This window comes from Papio anubis, chromosome 10 (genome assembly GCF_008728515.1).
Source record: "Papio anubis isolate 15944 chromosome 10, Panubis1.0, whole genome shotgun sequence".
NCBI lineage: Eukaryota > Metazoa > Chordata > Mammalia > Primates > Cercopithecidae > Papio > Papio anubis.
This window is the reverse complement of record NC_044985.1, coordinates 61,890,385-61,913,877: the sequence shown is the minus strand read 5'-3', so window position 1 is coordinate 61,913,877 and position 23,493 is coordinate 61,890,385. Positions and strand designations below refer to the sequence as shown.

The following is a 23,493-nucleotide window of genomic DNA, read 5'->3' as shown; positions in this document are numbered from 1 at the left end:
GCTAATTGTCACACTGGCACACAAGTTCTCTAAATTCAGTCTCCATAATTTGGTTAATATTTGCTTATCATCAAATAGTTGAGAGAGAAAAAAAACATTCTTAAAATTAGCTTGAAGTTATTACCTCTTAAATTAGACTTTCTCAAACCAGTTACTACCTAGCTTTAGAAAAATTTCTTGTACATTTGATATCCTCCCTCAAGTTTCTTTCAAAATATTCTCTCCACCTCCATCTCCCACCCTCCTCCCCAGACACACACAGCAGCTCTAACTCCAGGTCAGTACACAAGAGGTTCTCATAGGTGACTTCCCCTGCATACTCATGGCATGCAGATGTCCCCAAATTTACTTCTGCAGGTATCTCCTGATGCAGATGTACTCATAGCTGGAAAAACCAACTGCAGTTGGCTGAAAAATACACACCAATCCCACTCTTAAAAAATATGTTCACTTCCTAATCCCCTGAGCTTGTAGATATTACCTTATACGGCTAAGAGAGAATATTACCATATATGACTCCCAAACATATGATTAAGTGAAGGATACTGAGAGGAGGCGCTTATCCTGGATAATCCAGGTGGGCCCTAAATACAATTACATGTATCCTTAAGACAGAGACACAGAGAGTTCTGACACAGACAAAAAAAAGGAGACACACACAGAGGAAAAAGGGATGTAAAATAAGACAGAGATTTTGAGTTATGTGGTCACGAGCTAAGGAACACCAAGGACCAGAACCACAGAGAATGAATTGGTGTTGTTTTAAGCCACTAAGTTTGTGGTAATTCATTACAGTAGCCATGCGAAACCAGTATACCACTCTACCACGGAAGCACTCACAGGTGCACCCACACAAGGCCACCTTTATAGGCAGGGACCCACTGGCTATCGCTTTCTCTTTAAAAACAAAACAAACACACAAAAACCCCAGCACTTTGGGAGGCTGAGGTGGGAGGATCGCTTGAGTCCAGGACTTTGAGACCAGCCTGGGAAACACAGGAGACCTAAATTCTCTACTAAAAACAAAACAAATAAAAACAACAGGCCGGGTGTGGTGGCTCACATCTGTAATCCCAGCACTTTGGGAGACTGAGGCGGGTGGATCACCTGAGGTCAGGAGTTCAAGACCAGCCTGACCCATATGGTGAAACCCCATCTGTACTAAAAATACAAAACTTAGCTGGGCGTGGTGTCAGGTGCCTGTAGTCCCAGCTACTTGGGAGGCTGAGACAGAAGAATTGCTTGAACCTGGGAGGCGGAGGTTGCAGTAAGCCAAGATCGTGCCACTGAACTCTAGCCTGGGCAACACAGCAAGACTCTATCTCAAAACAAAGACAAAACAAAACAAAACAAAAAACCCTCCTGTAAGAAAGAGTTCGTAAAGAGCTTACTAAAGCCTTTGGTAAGTAAACTAAACCCTATGGTAAGTGATTCAACATAAATCTAATTTTCTATCCCTTTCTTCATCTCGAAAACCAAAGGCTGGATAATGATATCACTAAGTACACAGGTTACGTGACAGTGGCCTCATCATTTTGTGCTGACTTTCTGTCCCATTGGCCACTGTATAGAGAAGAAGATGATCAAGTAAGGACACTGTTTTTACTTTGCAGCCTGTGAACTCAGTCTCATTGCTATGTCATGCCTCATAATCTCTAACCACACAACTTTAAGTGCTATCTGGGTTCTCAGTTTCCTCTGTATTGACACAGTATATGCTAGCTTTTTCACCACACATAAACCAGAGACGGGTCTCTTTCGTTTAATTCTACCTGTTGGAAAATACTTTAGTTCTTCACATTAGACAAAAATTAGATGCCAACTTTCTCAAAACAGCCAATAAGAGAAATCCTAATCACGTGGCTGTGTAATACAGTATTAAAAAAGAACTGTGGAAAAATTGGATGCATCATCTAATTAATCAGCATATTAGGTAGGCTCGAGTAGTTGAAGGTTATGTACTAATTCAACTGTGACTAGATTTTAACAGTTTGAAATATCATTTTCAAAAAAGGCAAAATTAATACTGTTTTGCCCAGCCTTTGATATTTTCATAGCCAAGAGCCAAATGCGTCTAAAGTGTGACAAATGATCATTCTAATTAAACTGATCAAACACTTAGCTGTGCAGCTTAGTGATATAATGCCCTTAAGAGGATTAGACAAACAATTCTGGAAATACACAAATCTATCATATTTATTAATGAATTAGTGTTTCAATAAGTGACTACATGTAACTTCTCATTTGTCCAAGTCACTGACCTAAAAGTGACTTGGGCATATATACTGGAAATATCTCCTACTGTGCTGCTTGACTTTTTGTCCTCTGCACAGTGTTTGTGCTGAAAAGATCCTTCAGTAAAGTCCAATTTGTCTATTGTTTCCTTTATCATGAGCACTCTTTATGTCCTGCTTAGGAAATCTTTGTTTATTTCCTTTTTCTAGAAGCTTTGTTGTTTTACCTTTCTCAGAACTACAATCTATCTGGAACTGTTATTAGAGATCCAGAACTTATTCGATCAGGTAGAATTCTAAGACTTCTTTCTCCCCCATCACTTCTCACTGACATCATCTGGGGCTAACTACAGGCTCCCTTGTTTCTTTAAGGCCATTACAGCCATTGTCCACACCACAGAGAACTGAAGGCCGCTGAAGCTTCTCTTTTCTTCCCATCCACCAGCCTTCATCTTTGGCTTCCTCCCTTCCCTGTCTACTTAATCATGAGCCGTCACTTCAACTTCTTTTTAGCACTCTCATTTCCCCCCAACTCACTCACTCAAACACAAATCCCAACCCTGGCAAGGAAAAGGCATTATGGGCCAGTTGGCTTTGGAGCTACAGGAAACTGGGTTTGAAATCTGATTATACAATTTACAAACTGCAGGAGCTTGGCAGTCAGTTGACGTTTCTATTTTCTCATCTGTGAAACTGAGAAAGGCTGGGCCTCACAGTGGGGGAAGGTGGGGTAGAGTGTGGAGGTAAAGGATTAACAATACCAACACCTTGTAGGCCTATTGTAAGGATGAGAAATAATGTTTGTTAAGACTCTGGTGCAGAGTAGGCACCGAATAAGTAAATGAATAGTAGCAAAAAAGAATCAATGAATCAATAAAACTGCTAGCCAACTCACTCAACTGCACTGATAGAGTAACTCTCCCTCTCAGGTGGGCTTCCAATGGTAAGCTCTTTCCCCTTCACCGCACTGGCTACGTTAACTTTTACCACAATCCCTCAAGACCTCCACTTCACTCCTCTGCCTGCCTCCTCACTTTCAACAGATATCTGGAGGACTTCCGCTTCTGGCCAAGATGAAGGACTGAATTTATCTTCCTGTTGGAGACAACCAAGAAGTGGACAAAACATACAAAGAAATAGTTTTCAAGATATTATCAGGCAACAAAAGACAGTGATCCCCAAGAGAGAGGAAAGGAGTGAAGTGAGTCCTAAGAAAGACTATACTAGGTTACTGCCTTGAGTGAGGTTCCAGCAGTGGCACAGGGAGGGGGAACCCAGGCCCACGGCAACAGACTTGAGCTGACAGTTCAGAAAATCCAAGGCAGCTGTAGTCCAAAGGAAAAGAGAGATCTTCACAGAGAGATTTCCAGAGATCTGCAGAGAGTTCCCCTCGAGAATTTAGTGAGGCCAGGCAGGGTGGCTCACACCTGTAATCCCAGCACTTTGGGAGGCCGAGGCAAGTGGATCACTTGAGGTCAGGTGTTTGAGACTGGCCTGGCCAACATGGTGTAACCTCCCCTCTCTACAAAAATACAAAAATTACCTGGGTGTTGTGTGGCGTACACCCATAGTCCCAACTACTCGGGAGGCCAACGCATGAGAAACGCTTGAACCCCACAGGCGGAGGTTGCAGTGGGCAGAGATCGCGGCACTGCACTCCAGCCTGGGCAACAGAGTGAGATTCTGTCTCAAAAAAAAAAAAGAAAGAAAGAAAAGAAAAGAATTCAGTTAATTCATGCTCATAGGTATAAGGAAACCAAAGAGGCTTGAGAAAAAAACACTAGAATGCACTAGAGATCACAGAACAGTACCCACGTTCATAGAATCAAGAACAGTCTGCTCCCACCTGCCAAACTAGAAAGTCTCATGATTCAACAGACATTGGGTACAGTATACAGAAGGGTCTTGCCCGGTTCGTGGCAATAATTAGCCTTAAATTGAGCACTATCTGGTCCCACTAATGAAATCTTAAAGCCAAGACCTTAAAGAGTCAAACTATTTACAAGTAAATTAATTGCATCACAGAACAAAGCTCAAGAACATTTACAGGAATGCAAAAATATTCAGCACCCAACAAGGTAAAATTCCCAATATTTAGCATCCAGTGAAAAATTACCAGGCACATAAAGAAGCAGGGAAGTACGACTCATGGTAAGGAGATCCTGACCCAGAGCTGTCACAAAGATTAGAATTAGCAGGCAAGAATATTAAAAACAGTTATAATTATATTCCGTATGTTCGAAAACTTAAGTAGAGATATGGAGATATTTTTAAAGACCCAAATAACACTTCTAGAGCTGAAAACTACAAAGTCACAAAGTCTGAAATTAAAAATACATCCTTGGATGAGATTAATACTGTAGACATTGCCAAAGAAAAGATGACTAAATGTGGGCCAGGCGCAGTGGTGTGAGCCTATAATCCCAGCTACTCAGGAAGCTGAGGTGGAAGGATAGCTTGAGCCCAAGAGTTCAAGTCTAGCCTGGGCAACATAGTCTCACCTCATAAACTGAGGGGAGACTCTACCTCAATTTGAAAAGAAAAAATTAAAAGAAACTGAGTGTAAAGACACAGCAATCGAAACTATCCAAAGTGAAACAGAGAAAAGAGAACTTTAAAAACTGAACGGAGCCTCAATGAGCTGTGAGACAATTTTAAGCAGCCTAACATACAGTACATGGACTCCCCACAAAAGACAGAATCATGAAGAAAAGAACAGAAAAACCTATGTGAAGAAATAATAGCAGAAATTTGTTCAACTTTCTTGAAAATGAAAATCCCACAAATTCAAGATGCTCAATGAATCTCAGTGGCACAAGAGACATGAAGAAAACCACATCAAGGTGCATCATGATCAAATTACTCAACACCAATGATAAAAATAATCTTTTTATTTCTTTTTTTCTTTTCCTTTTTTTCTTTTTTTTTTTTTTGAGACAGAGTCTTGCTCTGTCACCCAAGGTGGAGTACAGTGGCACAACCTCAGTTTACTGCAACCTCGACCTCCCAGGTTCAAGTGATTATCCTGCCTCAGCCTCCTGAGTAGCTGGGGTTACAGGTGCCCACCACCATGCCCAGCCAATTTTTGTATTTTTAGTAGAGACAGGGTTTACCATGTTGGCCAGGCTGGGCTCGTACTCCTGACCTCAAGTGATCTGCCACCTCAGCCTCCCAAATTGCTGGGATTACAAGCGTCAGTCACAGCACCCGGCAGATAAAAAGAAATCTTAAAGCAGCCAGAGAAAAAAGATACAATATGCACAAAGATAAGGATAATAGATTTCTCATTGAAAACAATGCAAACAAGAGGCTACATCTTTAAAGCACTGAAAAGAAAAATACAATCTACCTAGAATTTTATACCCAGTGAAAATATCTTCAAAATTGAAGGCAAAATAAAGACATTTTCAGACACACAGAAGTGAAAAAGTTATCACCATTGGAAATAAGAAATGTTAAAGGAAGTCCTTTTAAGCAGAAAGAAGATGATTCCAGATGGAAATATGGATCTGCAAAAAGGAATGAAAGGCACCATAAATGGTAAATACATGGTAAATACATAAGATTTTGTGAATTATCATTTACATATCTTTAAAAGATAACTTTTCAAACAAAAGCAGTACCAATATATTCTGGGGTTTATTACATAAATATGACAACAATAGCACAAAAGTCAGGAAGAGGAAAAAAACAAAGTATATTATAAGGTTCCAATACTATAAGTACTCACTGTAGTATCAGATTGGAATGGCTGATTAAAAACTGACCCAAAGTCTACCTGGATTCTGCCATTCCCAAAAGGAACTATGAGTCTACTATGTGACTTGATCTTAAAGCTGACATCATATCTGATAAAGCACTATAACTGCAGTTAACAAGCACATGTAAGAATGGTCATGGGAACACTAATTGTCAGGCACACTTCTCAGGTTGAACAAATGCCACAGGTCCCCGTCAGTATTTTTTCTACATCTGTACATACATGTTTTCACAAATTAACTCTATGTGGACCATGAGCCAAGTCAGGATGATTTAGTGTCCAGGCATGTGATGGTCAGTACAGGTCTAGCACTGGCTTGGACACCTCACTCAACTCTCAGACCCTCAGTTTCCTCATCTACAAAATTACTTCTAAGATACTTTCTGTGATTTGGGTAATGCTGGAAAGGCTAATGTTCTAGTTAAGTCTTAGATATTAAGCCACTAAGAAAATATGTCTCTTGCCGGGTGCCGTGACACACAACTATAATCCCAGGTACTCAGGGGGCTGAAGCCAGGAGCTGGAGGCTGTAGTGCACCATGATCATGTCTGTGAATAGCCACTGCACTCTAGCCTGGGCAACGTAGTGAGACCCTCATCTCAAATAAATAAATACATAAATAAGAAAATACGTCTCTTGATACAAAATATTCTCAAAGTAATCCCAAAAGAATCATTATATTGGAAAATAGCCATTTTTTCACTCTTAAGTTGTCATTTTGAGTTGATTCTATGAAAATCAGTTGCCTGCCAACTGCTAACTCCCAACATTGCCCACCAATATTTTCTTTAGACAGAGTAACCATGATTCTTAATCTTCAAATCAGAAAGGTGAATTTAATCTTAATTCTAAATGAAATATGAATATACATTTGTAGAGTCTACAATTTCAGAAATATTTATTTGGCCCGGGTGCAGTGGCTCATGCCTATAATCCCAGCACTTTGGGAGGCTGAGGCGGGCGGATCATGAGGTCAGGAGATCAAGACCATCCTGGCTAAAAACCCCGTCTCTACTAAAAATACAAAAAATTAGCCTGGCGTGCTGGTGGGCACCTGTACTCCAGCTGCTCAGGAGGCTGAGGCAGCAGAATGGCGTGAACGTGGGAGACAGAGCTTGCAGTGAGCTGAGATCACACCACTGCACTCCAGCCTGGGTGACAGAGCAAGACTCTGTCTCAAAAAAAAAAAAAAAAAAAAAAATTATCTGGAATTCCTAAAGCATTTCTGGAAGTCCTAAAGAAAATCTGTTTTAGAAAGAAAATTTCAAGGAATTATAGAAAATAGCATTAAAATCAAGGAACACCCCTGTACAACACTCCATCACCATCCTCAAAAAGAGACTAACTTCTTATAACAGTAATCATCTATGCCAGCAGAGGAAAAAGGAAGAAAGTTACATCATGATTTGTGGGCAGTTTTTAGAAGTGTCTGAAGAGCCAGGCACAGAGGCTTACACATGTAATGCCAGCACTTTGGGAGGCCAAGACAGGAGGATCACTTGAGGTCAGGACTTCAAGACCAGTCTGGCCAAAAAGGTGAAACCCCGTCTTTATTAAAAATATAAAAATTAGCCAGGCATGGTGACACACACCTGTAGTCCCAGCTACTGGAGAGGCTGAGGCAGGAGAATCACTTGAACCCGGGAGGCGCGGGTTGCAGTGAGCCGAGATTGTGCCATTGCACTCGGGCCTGGGTGACAGAGAGAGACTCCATCTCAAAAGAAAAAAAGTGTCTGAAGAAACAGAACCTTGCTTGCATTTAACTCATATGTTATTGATTTGCATATAAATGTCAAATGGCCCATTTCAAAAGCAAAAAGAGCAACTAAAAAGCTCCAGCACCTCCAACTTAAAGAAATGTGCTTTAATCTTTGTATATTTTATTGCTGGCTTTGAAAAATGTAATCCCTAAACCTTGTTATTTCACAAAATTTGGCCAGCTCACAAAGAATAATTAGGCATTATTCTCGAAGAATTTTTTAAAAATATTTCCTACACAGAGAAATAATTGTCAGTTAGCTACCCAATAATGGACATTTTGAGACTCGAAGTGCAGCACTGCCTTATCCAAATATGTGTTTTCCTTCAAAGTTTAAAGGGAAAAAGCTGAAAGTTTTTTCTCCCAGTGTTCCAAAAGATTAGAATGTAAACACAAACCAAACAGAACTATAATTAGCATTTCAAATGGCAAACAATGTACAGTATAATTTTATACGAATCAATTAACAAAAATTGTATATTTAACAACACTTACTGAATGTCCACTATGTACAAGGCTATGTGATGTGGGAGTTAAAAAGATGAATACATAGAGCTTTCTAGGTCTATGAAAAGCCCCTTAATAGCATTAGTTTTGGGGATTTAACAAATGAAAAAAAAAAAAAAAACCCTTAATGGTTATCCTGCAGAGGCTCCCCATGACATTTGAGCAGTCACTTACAGGCAGCTAAAGGTTGAAGACTCAATATCTCAGAGAGCCAGGCAACCACAGGATTTGGCCCCAAACCTAAGCAATAAAATCAGTCAGCCTTCTAGAAAGACCCAGAAAAACACTTAGCAGTAAATACCCAAGCATTCCCTCAGAAGCAAATTAACAGAAATATTAAGTGTGTAGAAAAAGAGTAATGGTAGGGGTTTAAGGGAGAACAGAAGAGGACAGAAAATAATGTGAATTTTTATTTGTTGAAAGCAGAATTTCACAGTATAATCAAAATTTAAAACGCTGCCTTTGGATACTGACACATGAAAGCTCTCATTTGATTTAAGAAAATTGAGTTTTATGTGTATGTTTCTTTTAATCACCCATAGGGATTAATAATTTTGGTCATATTTTACTATCTGCCAGATAGTATTTACGCACCGAACATGGCAAAGCCTGAGTGAAGAATCCAGAACATCCAATGGATTAGATGCATCTAATTTCTTCTCAGAATATAACAAATGTACAAACTGTCATATCTAATAGTCACTAAACACCAACAATATACCCAAGGCCAACTGAGTTAGACAAAGTTGAATTTGAAAGAAATGTTCTATTTAAATGTTTATTACTTGAAAAACTGAGATCCAATTAAATTATCCTTGGTCATTTTAGCTATTGTACCTTTGGGGGTACTATTTCTGTAACAACAACTCCCTAACATTGCTGGCAATATGTGGTGAGTTTTTACTCTGGGCCAGAAGTTCACAGAACACTTGACACAACTGGAGAGTTAAGCCCTAATAGTATGTCCATATTACAGATAGCATGTCCGTATTACAGATAGTGCACCCACATTACAGACAAGGAAACCACCTTGGGCAGATTACTTAACCTCTTTGTGCTGCAGTTCTCTTATTTATTTATTTATTTTTGAGATGGAGTCTCACTGTCACCTAACCTGGAGTGCAGTGGTGCAATCTCGGCTCACTGCAACCTCTGCCTCCTAGGTTCAAGCGATTCTCCTGCCTCAGCCTCCTGAGTAGCTGGGACTATAGGTACATGCCACCACTCCCAGCTAATTTTCGTATTTTTAGTAGAGACTGGGTTTCACCATGTTGGCCAGGCTGGTCTCGAACACCTGACCTCAAGTGATCCACCCGCCTTGGCCTCCCAAAGTGCTGGGATTACAGGCATGAGCCACTGCACCCAGCCTCAAAGTTATTTTTAAAAGGTATAAGTTCAATAAGAAAGAAGCAAAGACTAACATGAATTGACACTTGTAACATCTCCAAAAACCTGAAAAATCTAACCAATTACTTAAAATCCGTTCATTCATTCCCAAAATATTTATTCAACACCCACCATGTGCTAGGTCCAGAGAATCCAGCATTAGCTAAGCTAGACATTATCAATGAGGAGCATGTTCTCACTTATTTGTGGGAGCTAAAAATTAAAACAATTGAACTCATAGAGATAGAAAGTAGAAGGATGGTTACCAGCCGCTGGGAAGAGCAGTGGAGAAGTTAGGGGGGAAGTGGTTGGCTAATGGGTACAAAAAAATAGAAACAATGAATAAGTGAGCTGGGAGTGGTGGCTCATGCTTGTAATCCTAACACTTTGGGAGGCCGAGGCAGAAGGATCCCCTGAGCCCAGGAGAAGTTCAAGACTAGACTAGGCAACATAGGGAGACCCTGTCCCTTAAAAAAAACAAAAAAAAAGGAAAAAAAGAAACAATGAATAAGATCTAGTATTTGATAGCACAACAGATGACTATATTCAATAATAATTTAATTGTACATTTTAAAATAACTCAAAGAGTATAACTGGATTGTTTGTAACACAAAGGATAAATGCTGGAGATGATGGATACACCATTTGCCCTGATGTGATTATTACACATTGTATTCCTGTATCAAAATATCTCACATACCCCATAAATACATACATCTATTATGTATCCAAAAAAATTAAAAATTTTAAAAAACCTCTACATATAAAGCAGACACCATAATGCACATTTTCAAACATGAGCCTGGATATCTATTATCACATACTTGAGATATTTAAACCTTACTAAAAGCTCCCACAGCAATTCCACTATTTTCTTTAAAAAAAAAAAATTTTTTTTTTGGCTGGGCACAGTGGCTCAGGCCTGTAATCTCAGCACTTTGGGAGGCCGAGGTGGGCAGATCACGAGGTCAGGGGCTCAAGACCCGCCTGACCAATATGGTGAAACCCCATCTCTACTAAAAATACAAAAATTAGTCGGGCGTGGTGGCACGCACCTGTAGTCCCAGCTACTAGTGAGGCTGAGGCAAGAGCATTGCTTGAACCCAGGAGGTTGCAGTGAGCCAAGATTGCACCACTACATTCCAGCCTGGGTGACAGAGTGAGATTATGTCTCAAAATAAATAATAAATAAATAAATAAATAAATAAATAAATAAAATTGATACTACACACCAAGATTCTTCATATTTCTTTTCATTACACTCAAATACCTTTGACTCTCCTCTTCTTCTTTTCTAGGACAGTAGTTTTAGTTTTTAAACCAATCCATTTCATTTTCTCCAAACTTGAGAACTCCTATCTCAATCAGCAGCCCCTCCTAATGAGAAGCCTTGGATCTCTCCTGGTAGCCCCCCACCTATCTGTTCCCTAAACTTACTGTATAAATGCTTTGAGTGGTTCACTGTTGGAAAATCTCTCATGGCTCCCTCAACTTCTGTTCAAATCATTTTCTAAGTCCACAACAGCCTTCTTCTTAGCATGACCACTTCCTGCTCAACCTTTTTGCAAATTTCTTCCATGAACTCTGGGAAACTCATGCCTATGCACAGGGACTGCATCTTCATCTTTCAACTAATATCTTGTAGGCCTATTGTCTTGTGACAACTCTATTGTCCTTATTTTCTTTTTCCTTAGAACCTTAAAATATAATCACTGGTCCATGCATGATCCTCTTTCCTTTTTTTTAATACAGCATCTGCCCCCATCCAAAGTTTCAATTACCCATGGTCAATCAGGTTCTGAGAATAGGTGAATACAGTGTAATAAGATAATTTGAAAGAGAGAGAAACCACATTTACATAACTTTTTATTACAGTATAGTGTTAAAAATTGTTCTGTTTATTATGATTGTTGTTAATCTCTTACTGTACCTAATTTATAAATTAAATTTTATCATAGGTATGTACATATGGAAAAGAAGAATATACATAGGGTTTGGCACCATCGGAGGTATCAGGCATCTACTGGGGGACTTGGAACATACTCCCTTTGGATAAGGGGAGAATTACTGCACAATGATCACCTAGGAACTCACCACAAAACTGAAGGACTAGGTCATTATCAATAACTAACATCCGTGTGTGTTCCTCCCCACATGCTACCCTCTAGTCCATATAAAAGATAACTGCCATCCTAAGTTTTATGTTCATCATTCTCTTGCTTTCTAAAAAGATGTGTATTTCAACAGACACATATGCAAAACAGAAGTGCATGTTTGTATTTAGTGTTTGTATTTGATTGTTTCCCTGGCTTATGTAAATTAGTACAACCATTTGGGAATATAATTTGGCAATACTTAATAAGTTGAATATTCACATAACCTACAAACCAGCAATTTTATTCCTTGGTATTAACCCAAGAGAAACACTGGCACGTGTGCCCAGGAAACATGAATAATCAGAGCAACACTGCAATATCTCAAAAAATAACAAAATTTAAAAAAAAACAAATGGTCACTGAGAGGAGAAGAGAGAAACATACTGCATTATAAGACACATAATGGATTATTTTACTGCAGTGAAAGTCAGTGAACTACAACTACATACAGTATGAATGAATCTAGAGATATAATATTGAGTGAGAAAAAAAAAGTTCCAGAAGTCAATGGATAGTATGAGACCCTTTTTCCCCCAAGATTTAAAGTTTTAAACAAGTATCATAATTATGACCTAATCTTTGCAGCAAAACAACAACAAAATCCTTCTTTTGAGAATGTATGCCTTATCTTTCAAAACTATATTATCTTCTCTCTACTCCAACAGTTTCACAAGTAAAGTCACAAGAACTTTTATCTCCTTATGCAGTGTACCTAATCCGGTATCTGTGGTGATACTAAGACCTCCAACCACAAAGATTTCATCTTGGAAGGACTTTATTTTTCTCCTTTAAGTAAAGTTAACTTAAGGTTAGAGCAATCTAGGGATAAGAAAACTTACATATGTGATTCTTGTAAAAGTCCAGCAGAACTACCTCATACTAAAGCCAAGAGTCACCTGACAAGTCATAGTAATCTGAAACTGAGGTATCGCCAAAGGTAATCCATCCACTGAATATATAATGGCGTTATCAACATTGAATCCAAAAATATGAGCAAAACCAGGATTTTTAGGCTTTCTAAAAGCCTGAACTTTTAATTTCAAAATATTTCCTTTTTACCTTAAGAAAAATTATTTTTTAGGGAAAAAATATATGAACTCCAACTGCAAAAGAATAATAAGAAGAAAATCTACCAATCAGGGCCTTTCCCAGTGAGGGCTATGCATATTCTCTGTAAGTGATTATTGCTGAATTACACTGCAGCTTCCCTTCGACCTTGGGAACCCTGCTCACTCTCAGAGTTACTGCGAGGTCTTCTGTTTCGTTTATTATTAGTCTTTGTCTCTGCAATGCTGTAGCATGTGATAGAAATATCAACGTTGTGAGCTTGCAGTACCCAAAACCGTAGAAATGTTTCCAAAAAATAAAGCGGGGGTTGGGGGGGGGGGATGAAAGAAAGAAAAGAAACAAAAACAAAACAAGAGGAAAACAAAGTTAATGGTATTAAGATGGGAAATTTCTCATTTTTACCTTGTGAAGACTACATTTCCTAATCAGCTTAGTGATATATAACCATTAGCATGCAATTTTTAAATTTAAGAAAAGATGTACAAGAAAATTATTTAGAAAAAAAAATCACAACTGAATATAATAGACAATTGGTCAAACTTAGCCCAGCAATTTAAAAATGAAAGTTCCTATAGAAAAAACCTTACAGGATTTTGTGTCCAGAAGAGAGAAATAATCTGGCAACCCAGTGGGTTCACTTAGTTTCGTGTCATTTGCTTCATGTCCATTATGTAATGCTTCCCCTAGCTTTAGGTCTCTATGTTTAAGCAGCCGTTCAGGTATATCACAGAATTGTCACAAAATCAGTATCTGGTTATAACTTTCAAAAACAGCTTAAAAGGTGCCTTGCAGATGTGTCTATATGCAGCAGAAGCTTTGGGGAGAAAATCTGCTGGTGTCATTACTTCTCCAGGCTTCCTCCCCAGGTCTCCCATTCCCTCCTCCCCCAGCATCCCCGGCGACACGATCTGCGGGCAGCTCCCGGCTTGATGCAGGGGAAGCACGTCTTGACTGCAATGCAAACCCTGTCCCGGTCTGAACCAGGGAAGGAAGACTTGGTCCTGGCCGGGGGTGTGGACGAAGGCTGCAGGGAGGGATGCAGGGGCGCCAGCAGCGGGTGGGCAGGGGTGCCCCGCGAGGGCAGTCCGCAGTGCACGCGCACAATAAAACCCAATGCACAACTTCCCCAGCCGCTCCTCTCGGCTTCCCGGATTCCCTGAAAGGTGCGGCGTAGGCGTTAGCTCGCGCGGGCGCGGGCGCTCTCACCCGCGCGGGTTCGGTTTTCCGCTGACAATTACATCAGTCCTTCTCCCTACCCCTGCTTCAATCCCCAGGCAGCCTGCAGGGAGCAGGGGCGCCGGCCCGCGCGAGGGAATGCGAGCGCGAGTGGCAGGCAGCCGGAATTCCCTGGCAACGAGGGGGAGGGAGGGCGGCAAACCGGGACCGCGCTACAGACGCCCCCTCCCATCCCGGCCGCGGGAATGGGCTGCCACCGCCGCCCCCACTTCCCTGTAGCCCGGGCTATCGGCCGGCGGCGCCTGCAGGGGGACGGCGATGCCCTGGGGGCCCAAAGCTGCGGCTGCCCACCCACGCGTCCCTCAGGGTCCTCAGCCAGCCGGAGGCGCACAATGCCCCCGGGCCGCGATGCGGGCACCGTGGCTCCCGCCCCGGGCAATCCCTTTGCAGCTAGGACACCTACCTGGAGGGCGAGCGGTGGCGCCACGGGTTCTGCAGCGGCTGCGCGGCTGCGGCGGGAGGCAGGAGGCGGAAAGCCGGCCCCGGCAGGCGGACCGGAGCGCGGGCTAGCAGAGGAGAGGAGGAGGCACAGGCGCCGCCTGCACTGAGCGGCGATCTCCAGCACCGACAGCGGCGGCGGCGACCGTGCTGCGCCTCCAGTGGTCCGCGGCGCCGCAGCCCCTCCTCTCCCACGGGCGGGGCGCGCTGGCGGGGCGGCGCTCCCGGCTCCCCGCCCCCGGCTCCCGCCTGTCCGCCCGGCTGGAGTGGAGCGGCCAGTGGCCGGGGCTCACGCTGCGCACCCACCCTACCGGGCGCCCCTCCCTGCGCCGCCAGATGGGCCGGGGATCCCGCAGCCGGCGCCCTGCGCCCTGGTCACGCGGGGTCCCAGAGCCGGGGCTCTCCCCTGGCCTGGCCTCCGTGGGAATCCGTGGTGTCCCGAGATCACCCGCCGTGGAAACCCCGAGCTGCCATCCGCGGGCCTGCGCTCAGTAGCGGGAGCCCTCGCCCGCGAAGTCCGGCGGAGGTGGGCCGGCCGCTGTCTGGAAGGGTGACCCAGAAGGGCTCCAGCGCTCGGGGCCAGGAGCGCCGCGGCAGGGAGCACTGCTGGAGAGCGGATTCCGAAAGGAACGGCTGCCTGGCGGCCTCCACTCGGTGCTGCCAAGCCCCTGTCCCTGGGCGCCCTTCTGAGGTCGTCATTTCATACACTTACGCGACTGTGCGTGCCTGCTCCCGTCCCTGACTCACTCGGGAGCAAAAACTTCTCGGGCCCAGAGAAACACCTGGGTTCTGCGAAAGGAAGAGCCGGTTCCTTCAAGCCCCTGGCAAAGCCCATCAAAGTCAGTCAGTTCCACCTCACCACAACCCTTAAACCCTTCCACACTCCAAGCCACTCCCGGCCTGCGTTCGGAGAGCAGATTAATCTAAAGGCAAATTTGCTAGGAGGGACGGGGTAATGTAAACATTTGTACAGACATTCTGTAAACAAGTGACTGAGGACATGTCAATATTTCAAGGCATTTGTGTCATCATCATCTGGGTGTGGGAGGCGGAGGGGAGTCCAGAGGACATCGACTGGACCTAACGGGAGCTGTTACAGAACATACTGGGGTGCCTTCAAAAACGGAAGATACTGCTTACTAATGAGGCAACTGTGATGGCATTTCATTGTGCCCTGTGCTGACAAAATGATTTGCTATGAACTATGCACTCCTTCCCACAGTTTCTCTTGAATCTCCAATCTTACCTGTTGGATTAGCTTTTTCCACCTAGACTAGCAATGTTCTCATGTCCTCTTGTCACAAAATAATAGATGCGGGACGCTGCGACAATGGCAGCTTGTCCTTCATTCCTTTGCTGTGAAGACAGGCTCCTCAAGGGAGCAGTTGGGATGCTGACCTCTGCTTCATCACCCTTTCTACTCCTTCTTCTATCTGAGTTCCATTAACAGAAACTCTACTGAAATGGCTTTCTCCCTTAAAAGAAAAAAAGCTAAAACCCATAGATTTAAAAAGAAATACAAAAGTGTGAATGAAAATGAGAGAGTACACATAGCACACAGAATCTTTACCTAAAGAAGTTCTCTAGGCCCAGCACAGTGGCTCACGCCTGTAATCCCCGCACTTTGCGAGGCCGAGGCGGGCGGATCACTTGAGGTCAGGAGTTCAAGACCAGCCTGACCAACATGGTGAAACCCTGTCTCTACTAAAAGTACAAAAGCTAGCGGGATGTGGTGGCAGGCACCTGAAATCCCAACTTCCTGGGAGGCTGAGGCACAAGTATCACTTGAACCAGGGAGGCAGAGGATGCAGTGAGCCGAGATCGTGCCACTGCACTCCAGCCTTGGCTATAAAGTGAGACCCTATCAAAAAAAAAAAAAAAAGAAAAAGAAAAAGAAAAAAAAAAAGAGGTTATCTAATTTTTTCTCTGAACCCCTAATAGCAGAGAACCATAAACTATGGGAGAAGAGAAAGAACTACCACAACCTAAATCTCATGTTTTAATGTAAGAATGTTCTCACACTTTTCACTCTATTCCATAGTATCTATGTGTGTTTTAATACTTTTAAAAATGGTTTTAAACATCAGGGAAAAAAAATTTCCCCCACTGTCTCATTGATTAATGGTCAAATAAGAGGTAACGGTACTACACCCATCCATCTGGGGAAATGGGTGGATTAAACACAGCGGGCTGTACAGAACTACAGATCAAGGCAGTTTCCTCACTCATTTGTGCGTCATTGTATTTTGAAAACTCAGACTGGCATAGATATGTAAATATGAATAACAGGCTTTTCACTGCTTTTTGATGTATGGCAAGATTATTGCTCAAAAAAGTGCCAGAGAGCAATGTTTTCATTAAGCGTACATTCTTGCTGAGTGTTAAAGTCACAAGTCATATGTTGACTAAGAGGATCTTGGCTTCCCTAATCCATCCCTTTTGTCTCAGAAAATACTTGTTCGTGGACTTTTCCAGTGAAGAAAGTTAATGATGTTCTTAAAAGTCCATCAATGCTGTAATTCCATCACATACAAATGAACTGAGCCTCATAGGAATCATAGTTTCCACCATCAATTCATCCAAGTCCCGCTTAATTTTCATTGCATTTTCTTAGATGAGTACTATTTTAGCTGGAGTTTTTAGGAAAGCTGAAGTGCTAATGCTTCCTTGAAAGATGCAAACCCAGGGCAACAAATGAGGAACAGGAGAAATGAGACAGGAAAGAATAGAAAGCAAATACATAGTGATATGTTACCAACTTGGCCTGTGCTTCATGAACCTGAGAAGACACAGCCAGTTGCTTAGCCATGCAAAACTGTGCCCAAGAACCAGCTATCAAAGAAAATACTGAAGAAGAAATTTACCTGAAAGCTACCTCCCATTTCCTCCAGCTTCCAGGATGAGTCATCATCTGACCCCTCTGACAGCTACTAGAGAAACAAATCCCATACTTTGCAGCCAAGGTATGGTCATTGTACTGGATTGTTCTATAGGCAACATGGTTATGCTGGAAACTATGTTTCCCCAAATCCCCTTTCATATATGCTTCCAGACAGACAAAATTGAAGTTGCCTGCGACTTAGGAGGCAATACTGAAGCAGCGTCTTCATTTGTCTCTCGTCACCTCTAACCAATGACAACTTTCATTACATTCTGACAGTCGTCATTGGTTAGAGGTGGTGATAGACAAATGCCATTTCTAACCAATGAGAAGAGATGCAGGAGAGTTCCTGTTTGTTCTCATTCTTCCCTGCTCTGTATTCTCTTCTAACAAGTAACTGTGACCACAGGCTAGCTAACAGACTCTTCACAGAAACTCACAGAGGCAGCGATCATAAAGACCCAACAACTATCTGTAGATGTCTACACCAGCCATTTTTGTGCTCTCACTACAGCAGCCGGATGTGCCTAGCCTAAAATCCAGATTTCCCTGCAAGCTTGGACTCCTCTGCCCAAATCAGGACTGTTCTCTGATTCCCCTTTTCAGACTTTTAGACTTTTACTTATCTGACTCCTCCCACAAATGTGATGTAATATCTTCTTCTTCTTTTTTTTTTTTTTGAAACAGAGTCCCCCTGTCACCCAGGCTAGAGTGCAGTAGTGTGATCTCAGCTCACTGCAACCTCCACCTCCTGGGTTCAAGCAATTCTCCTGCCTCAGTCTCCTGAGTAGCTCAGATTATAGGTGCCCACCACCATGCCCGGCTAATTTTTTGTATTTTTAGTAGAGATGGGGTTTTACCATGTTGGCCAGGCTGGTCTTAAACTCCTGACCTCAGGTGATCTGCCCACCTCAGCCTCCCAAAGTACTGGGATTACAGGTGTGAGCCACTGTGCCCAGCCCTAGTTTCTATAATAAATTCCTTATTCAATACATTCACAATGGTCCTGCTTCCTTGATGGAAGCCCATCTGCCAGGAGCTTAGGCTGGATCTGCTTCAGGAGGCCTGGACGGGAGCAATCACTTGGGGACTGTTGAGGCAGGGCAAATAGCTAAGAAACCTGAAAAATGTGAGGCCAAGAGATTCTAAGGAAGAACTCTACCTGTGCTTTATTCAAATAGCAAAAATATTCATAGTTTTGCCTTGTATTTGTTAACTGAGAGAGTTCAGCTTTGAAAATGTTTTCATTATGACTAAATTAACCTACTTTGGTTAATCACACTCATGGCATCAAAATGCATGATGGCTTATTTTTGCTTTTGTTGAGACATTGTTTTGACTTTTTTGACTTTTAGTATGGAAAATAACAGATCGAACCTCAGTTGGAAAATTCTGACCCGTACCTTTCTCTGGCTATGGAAGCATCCTAACTGAGTTTCCTGTTTTGTTATAAGTTTGAACATAAAGATGAGTAGTAGTCTTTTGTAATTTACTTTTTGTAAAGTCGATTTTTTCTTTTTTCTTTTTTTTTTTTAAACATTTACTATTTTTACAATACCAAAACAGCACAGTAAAAAAATCAAAAGGCAGGCTGGGCGCGGTGGCTCACGCCTGTAATCCTAGCACTTTAGGAGGCCAAGGCGGGCAGATCACGAGGTTAGGAGATCGAGACCATCCTGGCTAACACGGTGAAACCCCATCTCTACTAAAAATACAAAAGAATTAGCCGGGCTTGGTGGCGGGCGCCTGTAGTCCCAGCTACTTGGGAGGCTGAGGCAGGAGAATGGCGTGAACCCGGGAGGCGGAGCTTGCAGTGAGCCGAGATCGCGCCACTGCACTCCCAGCTTGGGTGACCGAGCGAGACTCCATCTCAAAAAAAAAAAAGTTTCAACAAAATACATGATTTTTAGGGAGCATTATATCAATTGGGGAAATAAATGTATGCACATATTAAAAGGTGACACCAAATTTGACCAATGAACAGACTGCAGGTAAGAGTATACCAAGGCCCCTTAGCCCTCAAAGCACTAGGGAACATTGAATCCTTCCTGCAAGAAATCATTATTTCAAAGAGTTTGCCTTTTGATTTTGTTTGCTTGTTTTGTTTTTTTGTTTTTGTTTTGTTTGTTTGTTTGTTTTTGAGACGGAGTCTTGCTCTGTCGCCCAGGCTGGAGTGCAGTGGCCGGATCTCAGCTCACTGCAAGCTCCGCCTCCCGGGTTCACGCCATTCTCCTGCCTCAGCCTCCCGAGTAGCTGGGACTACAGGCGCCCGCCACCTCGCCCGGCTAGTTTTTTTGCATTTTTTAGTAGAGACGTGGTTTCACCGTGTTAGCCAGGATGGTCTCGATCTCCTGACCTCGTGATCCGCCCGTCTCAGCCTCCCAAAGTGCTGGGATTACAGGCTTGAGCCACCACGCCCGGCCTGTTGAAAAACTTTTTTTACCAAGATTATTGCCATCAAGAACTCCTGGGTAAGCATCCCGCAAGTTTAGAAGGTCAACCTCCAGTCCTCGATTCCATTTAGTGCTATATCCTTTATTCCCACACTCTCATCATCCTCCCAGATGACTTGCTGATCCAGCCGGGAGAATATTGTTGTATCTACTTCAGAGTGAACCTTTCATTCAGAGTGCTTATCAAAGTGCCGAAAATTGGCCGGGCGCGGTGGCTCAAGCCTGTAATCCCAGCACTTTGGGAGGCCGAGGCGGGTGGATCACCAGGTCAGGAGATCGAGACTATCCTGGCTAACATGGTGAAACCCCGTCTCTACTAAAAATACAAAAAATTAGCCGGGCACGGTGGCGGGCGCCTGTAGTCCCAGCTACTTGGGAGGCTGAGGCGGGAGAATGGCGTGAACCCGGGAGGCGGAGCTTGCAGTGAGCCGAGATCACGCCACTGCACTCCAGCCTGGGAGACACAGTGAGACTCCGTCTCAAAAAAAAAAAAAAAAACAAAGTGCCGAAAATGATAGAGAATTGAGATTTCATTGAGCTTATCTGGACAGGTTAAGCTGTTTTGGGGAAAGGGTTGGGTACCTGTTTCATTTATTTAATTCGATAATACTTTTGGAGTGTCTGCTCTGTATTGGGCATTATTCTAGATGCTTGAGACATCATAAGTAAGCAAAACAAAGACCATGCCCTCATGGAACTTACATTCTAGCTGGGGAATATAGACAATAAGCAATAGGCTTAATAGATGAGAATATTACACAGTATATTAGAAACTCATAAGTGATATGGAAAATGTAAAAGCTTAAGCATGTTAAGAGGGTTGGAGGAGGTTTGCCAGGGTTCAATATTAAATAAAGTGGCCAATATTGGCCTCACTGAGAAGATGACACTTAAGTAAAGACTTGAAGTAGATGAGGGAGTTAATTAAGCAGATATCAGGGAATGGCGGGAGGGGCTGTTCCCTTTCCAGTCAAGGAGACCAGCCACTGCAAAGCAAGTGGAGTGAGCATACCTACTATTCCAAAGGGACAAGGAGGCCAAAGCATCTGGAACACATGGACCAAGACAGTGAAGTAATTGAGGCCAGCTTATGAAGGCCCTGTAGGCCATTGTTTGCACTTAGACTTTTACTCTAAGTGAGATGGGGATTAATCATAGGATTCCATGCAGAGGATGATTCATGTTTACGAGTGTGACTTTGGCTGCTGTATTGCGAATAGTTTCAAGGTGGGCAAGGTTGAAAGGAGAGAGGAGGCTGTGGCCGTCATCCTGGTGAGTGATAAAGGTGGTTCAGCACCAGGTGGTAGAGTAGAGGTGGCAAGAACTGACAGAATTTAACATGTACTTTAAAGGTAGAGCCAACTGGATTTTCTGATGGATTGGATTTCTGATGGATTGGATCTTGCTGATAAGTGTTTGCATGAATTATGATTAAGACTTATTTTGGCCGGGCATGGTGGCTCATACCTGTAATCCCAGCACTTTAGCAGGCCAACGCAGACAGATCACCTGAGGTCAGGAGTTCAAGACCAGCCTAGTCAACATGGTGAAACCCCGTCTCTACAAAAATACAAAAATTAGCCGGGCATGATGGCAAATGCCTGTAGTCTCAGCTACTCAGGAGACTGAGACGGGAGAATCGCTTGAACCTGGGAGGTGGAGGTTGCAGTGACCCGAGATCATGCCACTGTACTCCAGCCTGGGTGACAAAGCAAGACTTCATCTCAAAAAGAAAAAGAAAAAGAAAAAGTAAAAGAAAAAACGACTTATTTTCATTGTACTATTCACTCGTTGGTGAGGTTGTGGGGAGGAAATGCAGGGTCCTCCTACCTCCAGCTATCAGGAATGCTGATCACTGACAAAGATCCTAATACCTGAGAGTGACCATTACACTTGCTGCCCGGCAGCACAGCAGTGCTCAGTTCACTGGACTTTTATAAAACACACACTCAAACATAGGATTAGTCCACATGGAAAGGTGGAATATTTCGGTATACACATGACAACCCCATAGGAAGTTTTTCTCCAAAGCTGTTGAATAAAATTAGCAAAGTAGAACCCACTGCTTCATATCCCAGGGTCTAATTGTAGAAAAGTAGACTTTTTTGTAAGTAAACTCAGACCCAGAACATACTTATTCAGCCCACAGGCCCTTTCGTGTGACTAGATCCTTAAGGTTTCCTGGTTATTACATTAGTCCCCCTCTATTACGTTGGTCTCCTTCCCCTACAGAAGAACTAACTGAGCAAGAAACCAACCTTCTTGATTGATACAGATGCTAAAAAAGTGAAAAGCTCTCCAAAAGGCGGAGATTCTAAACCTAGTACAAACCTTTCCTAGTTGTTTGACTTTGAACACGTTTCTGAACCTCTGTCTAAACTCCAGGTTGTTCCTTTATAGAAGAGTTGAAAAAATAAAAACTTCCAAAACCTAGTAAGATTGTTGTGAAAGTGGTTGCAGTAATATGTAAAGTAACTCATATATAGAAGGCTCTGGACAAAAGTTGGTTGGGTTATCTCTGCCTTCCAAAAGTCCATCTTTCCTTGAAGATGAAATACAAATGTCATGATCTTCGTGAAACTTTTTCTGATCCTTTCCAGGTTTGCATTAATCCCCACATAATGGCTTCCTGCACTCCTACATTCACCTTTTCTTAGCAGTAGTTTTAGACTTGTCTTGTTCCCTCTATTTGATTGTAAGCTTCATGAGGGCAGCTGTTTGTCCAAATTGTTGTACAGTATATGGTGCGCGATTAGTACATAGCAGCCTAATTTAATTAATCATTTTTAAAATTTATTTTAAATTGATATATAAAAACTGTATATACTTATCATGTACAACTTGTTATTTTGAAATATATATACTGCAGAATGACTATATTGAGCTAATTAATATAGATTACCTCCCATACTTATTTTTGTGGTAAGAACACTTAAAATCTACTCTCAGCAATTTTCAAGAATATAATACATTGTTATTAACTATAGTCACCATAGTTTTTTGTTTGTTTGTTTGTTGGTTTGTTTTTTGAGATAGAGTCTCTCTCTGTCGCCCAGGCTGGAATACAGTGGTGCGATCTCGGCTCACTGCAATCTCTGCCTCCTGGGTTCAAGTGATCCTCCTGCCTCAGCCTCCCAAGTAGCTGGGATTACAGGCACCTGCCACCACACCCAGCTAATTTTTGTATTTTTAGTAGAGACAGGGTTTCACCATGTTGACCAGACTGGTCTTGAACTCCTGACCTTAGGTGATCTGCCCGCCTTGGCCTCCTAAAGTGCTAGGATTACAGGCATAAGCCCCCGTGCCCGGCCTAGTCACCATGTTTTACAATGGATGTCTTGAACTTATTCCTCCTATCTAATTGAAATTTAGTATTCTTTGGCCAACATCTCCCTAAACCCCCCTTGTCAGCCCCTGGTAACCACTATTCTACTCTCTACTTCTACGAGTTCAAATTTTTTAGATTCCACATGTAAGTGAGATCATGCAGTATTTATCTTTCTGTGCCTGGCTTATTTCACTTAACATAATACTCCTAAATTCATCCATGTTGTCACACATGACAGGATTTCCTTCTGTTTTAGGGCTGAATAATATTCCATTGCCTGTATATA

General features: G+C 42.6%; 1 protein-coding gene across 11 annotated transcripts in view; it reads right to left on the bottom strand.

The window, feature by feature from the left end:
* The window catches only part of OSBPL6 (oxysterol binding protein like 6), a 210,398-nt gene extending 195,696 nt beyond the window's left edge, over positions 1 to 14,702 (bottom strand). For 8 of the 11 annotated variants that reach the window (XM_021923744.2, XM_021923751.2, XM_021923748.2 and 5 more), the window contains exon 1: positions 14,511 to 14,698. The gene's annotated coding sequence lies outside the window, so the exon portion shown is untranslated. Of the gene's footprint in view, positions 1 to 14,510 lie in introns of all 11 variants that reach the window. The other 3 variants (XM_021923747.2, XM_021923754.2, XM_021923746.2) reach the window with 2 other exon arrangements.
* Between the last annotated feature and the right edge of the window lie 8,791 nt (positions 14,703 to 23,493).